The sequence below is a fragment of the Propithecus coquereli genome, unplaced genomic scaffold (assembly GCF_000956105.1).
Source record: "Propithecus coquereli isolate 6110/MARCELLA unplaced genomic scaffold, Pcoq_1.0 Scaffold1, whole genome shotgun sequence".
NCBI classification, from domain to species: domain Eukaryota; kingdom Metazoa; phylum Chordata; class Mammalia; order Primates; family Indriidae; genus Propithecus; species Propithecus coquereli.
This window is the reverse complement of record NW_012133857.1, coordinates 4,975,254-4,989,372: the sequence shown is the minus strand read 5'-3', so window position 1 is coordinate 4,989,372 and position 14,119 is coordinate 4,975,254. Positions and strand designations below refer to the sequence as shown.

The following is a 14,119-nucleotide window of genomic DNA, read 5'->3' as shown; positions in this document are numbered from 1 at the left end:
CTTTTTTTTTTTTTTTTACTATAAAGACCTACAAGTTTGCATGAAGGGGAGTCTCCCTTAAACTGGCAACCACATCTTTCCAATGGTTTTTAACCAAGGCTGTTAATCAATTCAAACTAACCTCGAACATTTAAAGATACATATGACTGCGCTGTCTACATCACAGGGGCTGGGGTAGGGTCCTGGCATTGTGCTATTTATTTAAGTGTTACAGACTGCTGATGCTGCTACAGCTAAAGGGTATAGCTGTACACAAACCACGTGATCCAAACTCTGTATGTAATAGTAGGAAGTAACCATAGTTAAAAAACAAACAAAAAAACTGACTCAACAGAGTAGGCCTAGCATCAGCTCCTTGAGAAACATCTATTCATGAAAACAACACAGATTCTTAACCTTTAGCAACCACCAAGCATGTCAAATTTATGTTATTCTCCCAAACAGAAACACATTTGCTGCCTTTGACAGCCTTACCCTAGAAATAAGTCTCATAATTATGAGGCTCTTGTATTTAGGAAGAGAAGAATGTTACAGAAAGTAGAGTGAACTAGGAACTCTTACTTCCAAAATGTGACTGCTTTTGTTATTTCAATACAAAAACTTCTAGGAATACTCTCATCTTTGTTCTATTGAGTCCAAAAATACACCAATAAAGGAGTCATAACCTGGAGCTACATAACAATGATCCACTGATATATTTTTTCTCAATTTACCAGACTCTGATGTTCATCAAAAGGCATTTTTTTGTTTGTTTGTTTCACAAGAAAGCTTTCCCATGACTCTTTTATTTACACAATAGTTTCAGGATATAGCAATACCAATAGTATAAATACAATGTATAGCTTTCATTATTCAACAAATATTTATGCATAAGCTACATGCCACAATCTAATAAATTTGGGGTATACAGTAGTGATTGAAACAGACATGGTCCTAGCATTCTTGAGAGGGAGACAGACAACTGAATAAACAATGGCAAAGAGTGGATAAGCGTATAAGTAAATAACAAGTGGGAGAAGGGAGTGGAATGACTTAAGCACAAGTGGAAGGTCTCATTCAGAGTGGCCAGAGATTTCTTGAGGGTAACCTTCAAGCTGAGACTTGAAAGAAGCAGAGCAGCAACATTCCAGAAATAGGACAAAACATGCACAAAAACCCAAAGTCATGACAGAACATGATCATCTTTCAAAAACAAACTGCTGAGATCAGTGTAGTTTGATTACAGAGCAGAGGAGTTAAGTATAATGAGATGAGGTTGAAAATAGCCAGATCATGTAGGGTTCTCAGTGCCACTGAAAGTCATGAAGGGTTATAAGGAGGTGAATAACCAGATCCCATTTAAGTTTTTAAAAGCTGGCGCTGGCTATAATTTAAAAAATTGGAAGGGAACAAGAAAGAAAGAAGGGAAACCAGTTAAAGCAGCTATAGCAATAGTTGAGGTGATAGATGGTGGGGGCTTATGCTAGGGTAGTAGCACTAGGGACAAGAAGTATCTAGATTAGAGAAATACTCTGGAGGCAGAAAAAACAGGCTCTGTTGATGAACTGAATATAGCAGATATGAGAGAACTTAAAGTAGATGAAAGGAATTAAAGATGTCTCCTAGATATGTGGCTTGATTAATTAGCTTGTCATACTAAGTCTACTGCCATGTAAGGAAAAAGAAATGTGTTTCTAAAACAGCACTGTTCAAAACAATGTCACTAGCCACATGTGTCTATCTACATTTAAATTTAATTTAGTATTAAAAATTCAGTTATTCAGTCACATAGCCACATTTCAAGTGTTCAATAGCTACATGTAGATGATGCTTATCATACTGGACAGCACAGATACAGAATATTTCTACCATCACAGAAAATGTGGACTTCTGGAGAGTGCTATTCTAGGAGGATGTAAGAAATGTGCCAAATGCAGAGTGATCCAGCAAGACTCAAGCTAAAAAGCATCCACTTGATTGGCCAACACCAGCAATGAACTCAGCAAGGAGCACATTCACTGGAATAATGTAGGCAGAACACAAACTGGAATGGGAATGAAAAGTGGAGGCCGTGTCTCTTTCAGACTGTGAGAGGGAGCAGAAAATAAATGAGGTATCAGGTGGAGGGAAACAAAGGTTGGACAATTCGAGAATAATCATTCAACAAACCATTACTGAACACCTGTAAGTTCCAGATACTATTCTGGATATGAGGGATACAAAAACAGGACAGGGACCCTGAATGGGGGGAAAAAACAAGAAAGTAAACAAATATTACTCCAGAGTATGATTAAGTACCACAAACTAAATAAATGAAGATATTATGACAAAGTAAAAGTGGGTGAACAGCGAAGACCTCAATGTGGAAGTGATATCTGACATCAGCGATAAATGCTTCATCAGTTCCAGGAGAGACAAAAAGGTTGAAGAGGAATGAGAGGAGAAAAGCAGTAGGTTCATCACCTACTGGGATGTGGTGCAAACACATATAAGTTTGTGCTTTTACTGAATGAGATGGTAAGCCTCTGGAGGTTTTTGAACAGAAAAATTAGATGATCTATTGCTTTAGAAAGAATTACCCTGGCTACTGTATTGAGAATGCATTTTAGAAAAAGTGTAAGCAGGAGACCAGTTAGCAGGCCTTTGCAATAACACAGGCAAAAGATTAAGATGGCACGGCTATAGGTAAATGGTTAAGATTTTGTATATACAGACACGTGTTACATAACATTTTGGCTGACTATGGGCTTCATATACAACAGTAGTCCCGTAAGATTATAATGGAGCTGGAAATTTCCTATCATCTAGTGATGTCATAGCTATTGTAACAGTGCAGCACAATGTGTTTGGTGTGTTGCTGATGTAAACAAACATTGTGCTGCCAGTCCTATAAAAGTATAGAGCACATACAATTATGTACAGTACATAATATGTGATAATAAATGACTGTTACTGGTTTATATATTTACTATATTAAACTTTTATCATTATTTTAGAATGTACTCCTTCTACTTACAAAAACAAAAGTTAACTGTAAAGCAGCCTCGGTCAGGTCCTTCAGGGGATATTCCAGAAGAAGGCATTGTTATCATAGGAGATAACAGCTTCATGCATGTTACTGCCCCTGCAGACCTTCCAGTGGGACAAGATGTGGAGGTAGAAGATAGTGATAGTGATGATCCTGACCCTTAGTAGGCCTACACTAATATGTGTTTTTGTCTTAGTTTTTAACACAAAAACTTAAAATTTTTTTAAAAAAGTAATAGAAAAATGCTTATATAGAATAAGAATATAAAGAAAGGAAATATTTTTGTACAGTTGTACAATGTGTTTGTGTTTTAAGCCAAATGTTACAAAACAGCAAAACGGTTAAAAATGAAAAGTTTATAAAGTAAAAAAGTTACAGTAAGATAAGGTTAATGTATTATTGAAGATAAAAACTTTTAAAAATAAATTTAGTGTAGTCTAAGTGTACAGTCTTTATAAAGTCTACAGCAGTGTACAGTAATGTCCTAGGTTTTTCACATTCCCTCACCACTCACTCACCCACAGCAACTTCCAGTCCTGCAGGCTCTATTCATGATAAGTGTCCTATACAGGTATACCATTTTTTACCTTTCATACTGTTTTTTTACCGTACTTTTTCTATGTTTAGATACACATATGTACAGATATGTTTAGATACCCTTGTGTTACAATTGCCCCAACAGTATCCATTATAGTCACATGCTGTACAGGTTTGTAGCCTAGGAGCAACAGGCCATACCATATTGCCTCGGTGTGTAGTAGGTTATACCATCTAGGTTTGTGTAAGTACACTCTATAATGTTTGCGTAACCATTATCTGGCCTACTGATGCACTTCTCAGAACGTATCCCTATTGTTATGTGACACATGACTATATTTTGAAGGGAGAGCAGACAGGATTTACAGGGAGGATTTAGATATGGGGTGTGAGGGAAAGAAGTCAAGAACCACAAGGTTTTAAGCTTGAGTAGCTGGAAAGACAGATTTGCATTTGGGAAAGACTAAGAGAAGCAGCTTTGGGGGAAACTGGGAGGTCAGTTTTAGATATGTTAATTTTAAGATGCTTCATAGACATCTAAAATGTTAAAAAGAAAATAATAGCTAGGTATGAGAATCTAGAGAGTTCAGGAGAGAAACCCAGGCTAGGGATATATATTTGGAAGTCATCAGCAAATAGATGTAAATACCATCTGTTTAAAGCTATAAGACTGGAGTAAATATGGACAACAAAAAAGGAGAGATCCAGGTACTAAACTTCTAGCCACTCCAACACAGAGGTTGAAGAGATAACAGAAAAAACAAGGAACTGCCAGTGAGATAGAAAGAAAACCTGTTAGCAGATATGGTGGCCTAGAAGCCAATGAAAAAGTGTTTCAAGCAACTGTAGCAATTGTGCCAAATGCCACTAACAGGTTACCTGAGATGAGAACTGGAAATTTATAACATGTTGGTCATCAGTAGGGATTCAAAAGAAAAGGGGAGACAAGCATATAAGCAATTGTTTTAAGGAGTTTCGCTGTAATGAGATGCAAAGACTGGGGTGGCAGGTGAAAGGAGAAACGGAGAAAAGATTTTTTTAATGAGATAATAGCACATTTGTATACTAATGGGAAGAGTCAGTAGAGTAGGAAAAACCAATGATGCAAGAGAAGGGAGAATGCCAGAGTAATATGCTTATGAGCATGATGGGATAGGATCTAGTGTTCTAGATAAGATCTAGATAGGAACTAGTTAGCCTCATCTTGGAACACTACAGTTCATTCACAGTGACAAAGAAGGTAAAGTGCACAGTTATTTAGGGATCACTCAGTAGGAAGCCAGACAGGGACATGGTTGTTGAGCATATATACCAGAAACTGATTGTGATTCAATATGAAATTTCAGCTGTGTAAAAGTGAGGGTGAGGGACAGGGAAAAGCTTGGATAGAAAGATTGCAGGCCCCAGTGGGACTGAGGGGCTGTTGGAATTGAAGTATTTACTAAAGGAATGAGAGAGTGGGATGCCTGAAATGAGACTGGCGGAGGGGGCACAGTTACTGATAAAAGACAAGGTATTCTAGAAAAAGACCATGGGATATGTGGATGAATTAGGGTGGTAAATAAGATCAACAGAGGAGAGTAAATCAAGGAGCTAAGAAGTCAGGACATTGGAAGCATCTTCTACATTAATGCTACTCAAAGTGCCAGACCACAACACAAAAAGGAGCTTACAGAAAATTATAAATCAACATACTGCTTTCCTCCATCAGAAGTGTCTTGCTACAAAGAAAGTAAGCTGAACTGAATAGTGAACTTAATGACAGATGACTTACATACATTCTGGCATAAACTCCTTATTGTAATTCATACTGGTAACAGTTCACAGACCGGACCACATTTTGAGTAGCACTGCTCTACACGGATACTTGATGTCACCAAGAATTATGACAGATCTAAAGGAGACAGTGACAATGAGCCAGGAGCTAATAGTGTTCAAGAAAGAAGGTGAATGACCCCGGCAGGTTGGTAGATGCCCAAAATAAAGACAGGTAGTGAGTAGTATGATTTGATGATATGAAAGTCAAAGCTTGAAGTTTCAGAAAAGAGTGGTCAAGTAGTGACAACAAGGAACAAAGAAGACACTCAGTCTACACCTCTCAGTTCAGTGTTATAAGGTGTGCAAGAAAGGGAAAAATTCACCACTTGAGAGAGCTGCAGGACAAGCGGCAGCATTATCAGGGTAAGGCTAGGTTACAGTTGGAGTAAGAAAGAAAAAGGAACATTCACAGAACAGATCGAGAATATAAGGGACTTGCTGATGACTATGAGGTCCGGAAGGTTACAATGAATGGATTTCAGGAAATGATCAAAGGTGGGAGATGGTGACCAAAAAAACCAACAGGATTAGAGTCTGGAGGATAAAAGTAATATAAGAGCAAGGTATAACTAAAGTAACAAAGTCCCTGAAAAGGCATGTCTCAGGTTTGGCCTCTGACCAGAATGCAATACTTCTTTCACTGTAAATAAAGATGACTCCTTGATGCAGACTGATAACAAGGTGAAGGGGCTCCTGCTTAGTTTCTGATGGGGGAAAAGGGATTTGGAGGAGAAAAGAAAAGGTACTAAATAGCCCTTCTGTCTCAGATCTTTCTAGAGAAATGTAATAGCATCTGGGGTATAATGGCAACAAAAAAGAACCTGAGACTGTTAGCATACAGTCAGGGTATTCTTCAAGCATGATTAATAAGTATTCTTATAAAAAAAATCCTATTTTACTATTTCCCAGCTTCCACTTATCACTGATACCATTTTAACTATCATTATTCTGTCTCAAGAGTGACTCCTGATCTTCTGACATAACATCTTTCTAGCCTCATGTAGAATAGAATGGCTGGCACTCTGATTCAGGACCCAGCAAAAATGACAGCAGAATTAAAGCAGGAAATAGTGACCTACGGAGGACAACTATCAAATACAAAATAAAAGAGTTGGGCTTAAAAACTGTGCAAACATTAAAATTAAGCAAAATGCCATAAAACTGATACACTAAATGTATACATCTATTTAAAGAATGCTATGTCAGTATACTATGTTTTCTAAATAACATTCAGTTTCCACTTTTGTATCTAAATGAACTATAAAGTATAAGTAATGTTTGACATTGCCACATTCTTTCAGTAGCTCAAAAAGGCATTTAAGTGTCTACCTCAGCACTTTCCTACACAAGGGAATGGAACTCCACTTGGATTAAAAAATATTTCGAAGAATCCCTTGTTCCTCCCTCATATATGTGGCATTCATCTAGTATATGCAAAACTTCAAACACAGACAAACTCCCTACACCCTTGCCCCCAAACCACTTAACTACACTTTAAAAAAAAAATGCAGTTCTTAAAGCCTGTTACAGCTGTTCAGTTTACTTCATATTAAAGGAAAATTGGGACCAGTTTGCAACAACCATTCCTCAGTGCAGCAAATTACTATAACCATTTAAGATCATCTTCAAATTGCACTCCCAAGAAATTTTGCAGTAAATTTAACTCCTCACATTTTTATATGGATAATGTCCAATAAAGTATGTGTTTTACATTTATGTACATATACACCACCATTATTTCAGCTTTATAGAACCCTGTTAATGATATTAAACTAAGCCTAACCCTTCAGCTTTTATATATCTTTTACTTCCAACTCAGATCAGCTACCAGCATTTAAGATTTATTAATCATAGATAAGGTTTGTATGCCACATTGATCAATTTAAAAGAACCTAAAGTTAAAAATAACACTCCCTCCCCCAATTTTAAAACTAATTGTTTAACATACCTGTTACAAATCAGTTAAAAAGAAAGTATCAGTCCAGCAACATGTGAATTATTAAATCACAAGTAAAACCATGGGAATATTAGTGAAAACCCTAAAAGATGGAAATAAATAAGGGAGAAAATGGGAAGTGCTATAAAGTAGTTTTGTCCCAGCATCATCCAGCTGTTCACACTCTTCAAATTGTCATAAGGGGTGGGAAAAGAAAAAGAGCCTTTTCAACAAGTTCAAAAGAAACCAGAGGTAGGAAACTTTTGGAACATTACAAAAGAAACTTTACAGTGACTCCGTGAAGAGTCACATGGGGATTGTGGGATACGCTGCGGGGGAGGGGTGGGGTAAGATGCCTCTAGGATTAATGTTTCATGAAAGGTTCACTGATCTGCTTGCATTTTATACCATATCACCACAAAAATAATTGCAGCCTACAGCACTATTTTCAGATGATGCTTTAAAAACCAATGGTTTGCATTTTCAGTCCAGGCATAGCTTGCCATTTAAACATGGAGTCTGAAGACTAAATACCCAACTTTTCAAACTCTGGAAATGAAAAACCTTGTTAGCAGCAAAAGATTTAACCAAAATCTATTTAATTGCCTACATAAATTTACACTGACCAAAAAGCAATATGCCATTAATTTAAATAAAACATAGTCAATTAACTTTTAATTATTTAAACTGCTTTTAAGTTTTGGATCTGGTCTAATAGTAACAGTTAGCTTAGAAATGTAGACCTCTGCTGTAAACTAGGACATGATTTAAAGACTTCAGTGAAATTTGAGGCTGACATGAATTGTGTATACACAGTCAGAATTTGTCCAGCATCTTGAGTGTCTTCACAGATTAAGTTCATAATGTATAATCAATTGATAGAACACATTTTCCAAATGCCTAATACAAACCTAATAGTTTAACAATGTTATTTGCTAAATTATATAAATTCACTGAAAGAATAATTTCAGTGAATCATCACGGGGAAAAAAAAAAAAGTACTCCAAATAGGACTAGGTTACAAACAAAGTATTCTGCCAATAGATTCAATTTGTGCTAAATAGTGTCTCAAAACATGAATTTCATTCACCATCATTTGCAAATTGAGAGATGTACATTAATCTGATTTCCTGTTTCGCTTAGAGAAAAAAAAAAAAATCAGATGATCTGGCAATGGAAACATTCCCACACAATGGCTGGAGCTGCTTATGACTGACTGACTAGAAGGGACATATGTGCTCCAATTTGTCCCAGTTACCCCATATCTACCTGGTTCTGAAGACACCTGAGTAGCCATTCCCACTACAGTTTAATAAGACCAATCCTATATGGCTTGCGAAAGCAATCATTATACTCACATTTCTTGAACATCAAATTGCAGTATGCTGCATTATGAAGGCAGGTAGCCAATTTCAAGGGACAAATTAACTCCCCAGTAGCAAATTTTTTTTTCAGTGAGTTGTGTGTACATAATTTTAAAAAGAACTTTCAATCTACTCTCATTTCTCATATCTTGAGAAATTGGAACAGAAGCTTAAAGACAGTAAATGCCCACAATCTGGTTAGGGTTAGGGTTAGGAACAAAAGCTTAAAGACAGTAAATTTGTAGAAATGCTGCAAATACTAAGCACCAACTTAGACATCACTAATTACAAATATGATCCTTGATAGAGGAATACTTAATTCTTCTTAAAATAATCATTCACACAAAGCACTGGAGGCATTCTTACTTTTTGGGTTTTTTAAAAAATAACTAGATATAACAATAGTACATTTCCACAAAATTACACTGAATTCCAAGGGCAAAGGAGAGCATTCAATGATACTGTCATTTACTCTCCCTACACTATTAACATTTAATTTCATTTTAACAACATATCCTGGAAAATAAATTAAAAAAAATCCAAACCCTGATAATCTTCCATAAACTGACCATTTGACTTCCAAAAACTAATTCAGAATAAGCTTCATTCCTGTTACTAATCAGACTGATTTGAAACAAGTATTTTCAGAAAATAATGTCACTAACAGAAATGCCATGAACTTTAACATACGGGCCTAGAAAAAGCTCTTTATTGAAAAGTTTAAAGGGCAAAATACTGTTATTATGTATCACAGCCCACCCCTCTGTACAAATGAGACCCTATAGTCACTAGGGTGTATTTTAGTTCACATACACTAACTCAACCAACCAGCTTTGTTTCTATCTAGTTACTAATAAAACTAGTTGAGCACTTGCTCATGTTTTACTGTGAAATGGTTTCAGACAACTTGACAATTCACATCTTCATTAACTTTTTCTGAGAATTTTAGTTTCTGTAATTCATCAACATGGCTAAACATTATGATTTTTTACCTCCTAAAGTGCTATATTGAGTTTCTGATTTATCATTATATTTAAGCAGAGCTGCATATTTAAAGTGACCTAAAAAAAAAAAAATCCCTACTTTAACTTTGACTTTTCTCCTGCAAATATTGGTTGAGATGACATTTTCTCAAGCCAGCCTTTTAATTAGCAGTACTGATATAAATGAATTATTTTATAATCCAAAGTTTTCTTAATTGATTCTCATAAGAACTCTTCATAAAAATATTCACACAAACTCGCTGGAATTAAAAAAAAAAAAAAAAAAAGCACTATACTATATCCACTGGAGGGCACTCAACATGACCAAAACATTCAATGAAAACATGCTCTAACACTATTAGCTCTGCTGCTTCGGGTTTCAGGGAGGCTTTGAGAAGGGGGAGTGTCTCTTAATAGAAGAGATGCCCACAATAAACTTAATAAAAAAAAAAATGGTTAAACCCTAAAAATGGGTTTGTAATGTGACTGACTTCCTCTTTTAAGAGAGTCTTTCTCCTTAGGGAGAGAGCAGTTTATATGCATACTTCAAAGATAGCAGGATTCAGGCCTCTCCAGATGAATCCAGGTTTCAAATGAGTCAAGCTCAGTCTTGCATGAAACACAAAAGCAGCTTTCTTAAGTAAACAGAGGAAATAAAGAACTTTCTCCTGAATTTAAGTGATGAAAAACTATAGAATTTAACTCCCACTCATTTTCAATGAACACAAATCACATATTTTCCTTTTGTGAAACCTGAGGAGTATGTATTTATTTTAACCTATTAGTCTAGATATCTAGCACACTAAATTGTAACAATATGACATAAACAATAGTCTATTAAAGAAGGAGAACTAATTCTGCAAATCGGTATCTTCTCAATGAAGGTACAGCAGGCAACAGCTAGCTACATACTGACAAATCAGAAGCAGCTCCTGGGCTATGTTTACTTTTACAGTATAAAAATGTTTTCATTCAAGCTGTTTCAACAATAGATACCATAGTTCCAATAAAAAGAGGGCTACAAGAAAACAACTAAGTTAACACAAGTAATGTTTTCAAAAACAATGTCACAAATCAACATATAGCACTACAAGAGTTGCAAATATTTTCTGTTAGAAGTCTGTCCAGTTCTACAAGAATTCATCCTTTGTCCTGGGTTAGCAGTCAAGCGTACTTCTGATTGAGCTCAAAGTACAAACTTAAAATTTACCACCTACTCATCGAGAAGTATTATCAGTAGCTAGGACACCACAAGAAAGAAAGAAAATCATCTTATTTATAACTAGACAGATGTATAATTTCATTGCATTAACACTAAAGTTTCATTTGGCTGAATATACTTAAAAAGTCCATTTCAGGAGTTGTAATTTCACTGCTACTTTTATAACTATTAAGGAATGATATTCGAACTTTTGAATTCTCCACGCCCACAGTTTCAACAATACTTAACACGCTCTTCTATCCACCGGCACCCTATAACAAAAGAGGATAATTGCAGATACTTTTTCTAAGCACCACATTTCAAAGTACCCTTAGAGAAACTTGCCTCCTTCTTTTCCCATTCTATCTTGGTGGTGGTGGTGATGTTATGAAAATAAGCATATAGACCTTCACTTACGACAATTTTTATTCCAGTCATCGCCAGGAACAGCAGGAAGCTCAATTCAGATTGATACATTTTAATATTGGAATATACGTTTTTCTACATCATAATCTTGGTAAAGGAAGTAATCAGATGACAGTTAAAAAAAAAACATACTTCTTCAATACTTTTTGATACATGAACACCACGAAATGCTTCATTTTTCACTAGCCACCTTATTTTTTAAAAGTTCCTGTTTCCGGACAACTGTTTTAAATGACTTGGTTTCTGGGAGACTGTAAAGCCTAGAACTCCACAGGGCTCTAAGTTACATGCTATACTATGCTTTCTAGCCCAGTCCCCTCCACCCCCAACTCCCCCAGGACTTCAAACTTGAATAGTCTCAGCATTCCTTTAATCCTACAGAATAGACTTCTGCAAGTTTTTCAAGTTACTGTTGCAATCATTTCAGGGCCTTGTCCTTGCACATGGCCTTCAGAACAAAGATTAGGTCAAAGTAATGAATACTGGGTGCAAATTAATCAAATTTTGTCTAGTGTGAAAGGACATCCTCAAATAAACCTTAAGGGTATTTTTTTTTAATTCAGAGATTTTGAGGTTTTAAATGTTAGAGTAAAATAAATGTAGCAGCAGCCGCCTTAGTTCAAACAGCCTCCAAAGTAGAAATTTATGTCACTAATTTAAGCAGATAATAAACAGCAGCATAATGTAAATAACACTTCAAGCTAAATTTAGTATTTCTTAGGATGAAACAAGTTAACACGAAGACATATGAAGGTACTGACTGTTCACCAATTGTTAAGTAAATAATGAAATGGCTTTCTAAATTCCAGAAAAAATACTTTTACAAGTTAGCGATCTGAAAAACATTAGCCTAGACTTTATCAAAGGAAATGCTGCCATCTCTTCAAAGTTGATGTCTAGTCTAAGCCACCATTATTCATGATACAAAGCTCTTACTTCACTCAAACCACTCCTTGATTTCCTTTTGCCGACCTCTGCATACCAGCAACCCAGTCGCTCTTCATTCACCACTCACAAACGGGGTGGGGGGGCGCGGGGGGGACCACAGATGTCTGGAAGATACAAAGTATGAGACAATGCTCCCACCAAAAGGGAACAGAAAACGAAGGAAACAACTACAACTGCAACTACAACCGATTGTCAAAGCCTGGCAGGTTCAGAAGCGGGCTATGGGAACTTCGAAAGTCTCGGTTCAAAGTCCTCTCCGCAGACAAAACATTGAAAGAAGTTGCAACGCCTGAATTTCATTTGGCCAATTTCGTGGCAAGGAAAAAAAATCCACTCCGTTGAAAAGAAAATGTGCCCCCAAAATCAAGTTTAGCTACCATAAAACTATTTGGATAAATTATTTCTACTAACAAAATTCTTGAAGCAGTTAAAGAGGCTCAATCCGGCGGTTCGCTTGATAAGCAGTAGTAAGTAAGTCACCCTCGCCTCCCCCTTCCCCCTTAATTCACTAGGGTCTCATACTCACTGCCATAAACCCAGAAGACTCGCAGTACATTACACATCGCTTTCACTCACTGCAAGGTACGAGAAAATATAGGTGCAAGACACGGATTTTTATAGGTGCACACCCTACTGACGCATCGCACCGGCTGCACTAAGAGTTTGGATACTCCACTAAGGTTTAAAGTTGCTTCGATTCAAACTCACATAGGCAGAGCATTTAAAAAAAAAAAAACCCAACATTAACACTTCTCTAATTTTCCTTAAGAACGAAAAGAGGAAATCTGGAGAGAAAGTCCACCGGCCCTATCCCCAAGGCAGATGGGACCTGGGGTGGCGTCCCCGCCTCAGCGCGCGAACCCCAACTCGCCGCTGGGGCTGGGAAGGCGGAGTCCCCCGTCCCCACCCCGCCCCCCACCCCGGCCCCAGCGCATCCAGAGGCACAGGGTCCCTCCCCCAAACTCGGCCACGGCTGGAGCCCCGGACGGAAACCACAGCCCCCACCCCCACCCCGCCGGCCATCCGGGCTCCTGGACGCGCCCCCGCGGCACCCCCTCCCCGCAAGCGGCGCCCCCGGGGGCCCCCGAGGGGCAGTGCGACCGGAACCCGGGCCCGGCCGCCGCCCTCCGCGCCCGGGCGCGGCTCACCCGGCCGCCCGCCTGAGCCCCCTGCTCCCCACCCCAGGCCTCCGGGCTGCGCCGGGCCCGGTTCCGCGCCCGCCGCCGGGACTGCGCGCCGGCGACTAAGTTTGGCTCCAAGAGGGAGCGGGAGCAGCCCCGGAAGGGTAAGGAACGGAACACTCAAGCACCTCAGGGGAACAGGCTCCTCCCGCCGCGGGGGTCCGACCGTCCTCGGCCTGCGGTGGCGGCTCGGCGGGGACTGGAGCTACTCCTCGGACCTTCCTCCGTCTCCGCCTCCCCTCGCTCTCCGCTCCCGGGGCCGGGATAACGCCGCTGCCACAGACCGAGAGGCTTAAAATGGCGCCGCACAAGGAGCTCTTATAAGTCGCGCAGAAGCCGCTGTATCCTGCCGCTGCCGGCGCAGCGCGGAGCGTTCCGCCGCGCGAGGACAAGGGGCGGGGCGCGGGCGGGCGGCGGAAAGTAGTCCCCGCGCCGCCCAGCAGCTCGCCGTGGACCGCCCCGAGTCAGGGCGGGGTGGTAGCGCACCCCTTGGACGCTCCCAGGGTGGAAGCTGCGGGCCGCCGGCCGCGCGGAACCGGAGGGCAGCCCGTCAGGGCGCCATGGTCTGCGGCGGAGAAGCCGGACCCTCGCCGGCCGGGGTCGGGGGAGGGCGACCCCGGGATCCTCCTCTGTCCCAAGCCCGACGCCCCCGCCCCGCGAGCACCCCTAACCCTGAGAGCAGACTCGGGGCTCGCCTGCGCGCTTCTTGCTGCCCGCG

The 14,119-nt window shown here is 39.4% G+C and overlaps 1 protein-coding gene across 3 annotated transcripts in view; it reads right to left on the bottom strand.

Annotated features, from left to right (window-relative positions):
- The window catches only part of CTNNB1 (catenin (cadherin-associated protein), beta 1, 88kDa), a 38,361-nt gene extending 24,585 nt beyond the window's left edge, over positions 1-13,776 (bottom strand). For 2 of the 3 annotated variants that reach the window (XM_012663195.1, XM_012663269.1), the window contains exon 1: positions 13,530-13,749. The gene's annotated coding sequence lies outside the window, so the exon portion shown is untranslated. Of the gene's footprint in view, positions 1-13,529 lie in introns of all 3 variants that reach the window. The other variant, XM_012663124.1, reaches the window with a different exon arrangement.
- Between the last annotated feature and the right edge of the window lie 343 nt (positions 13,777-14,119).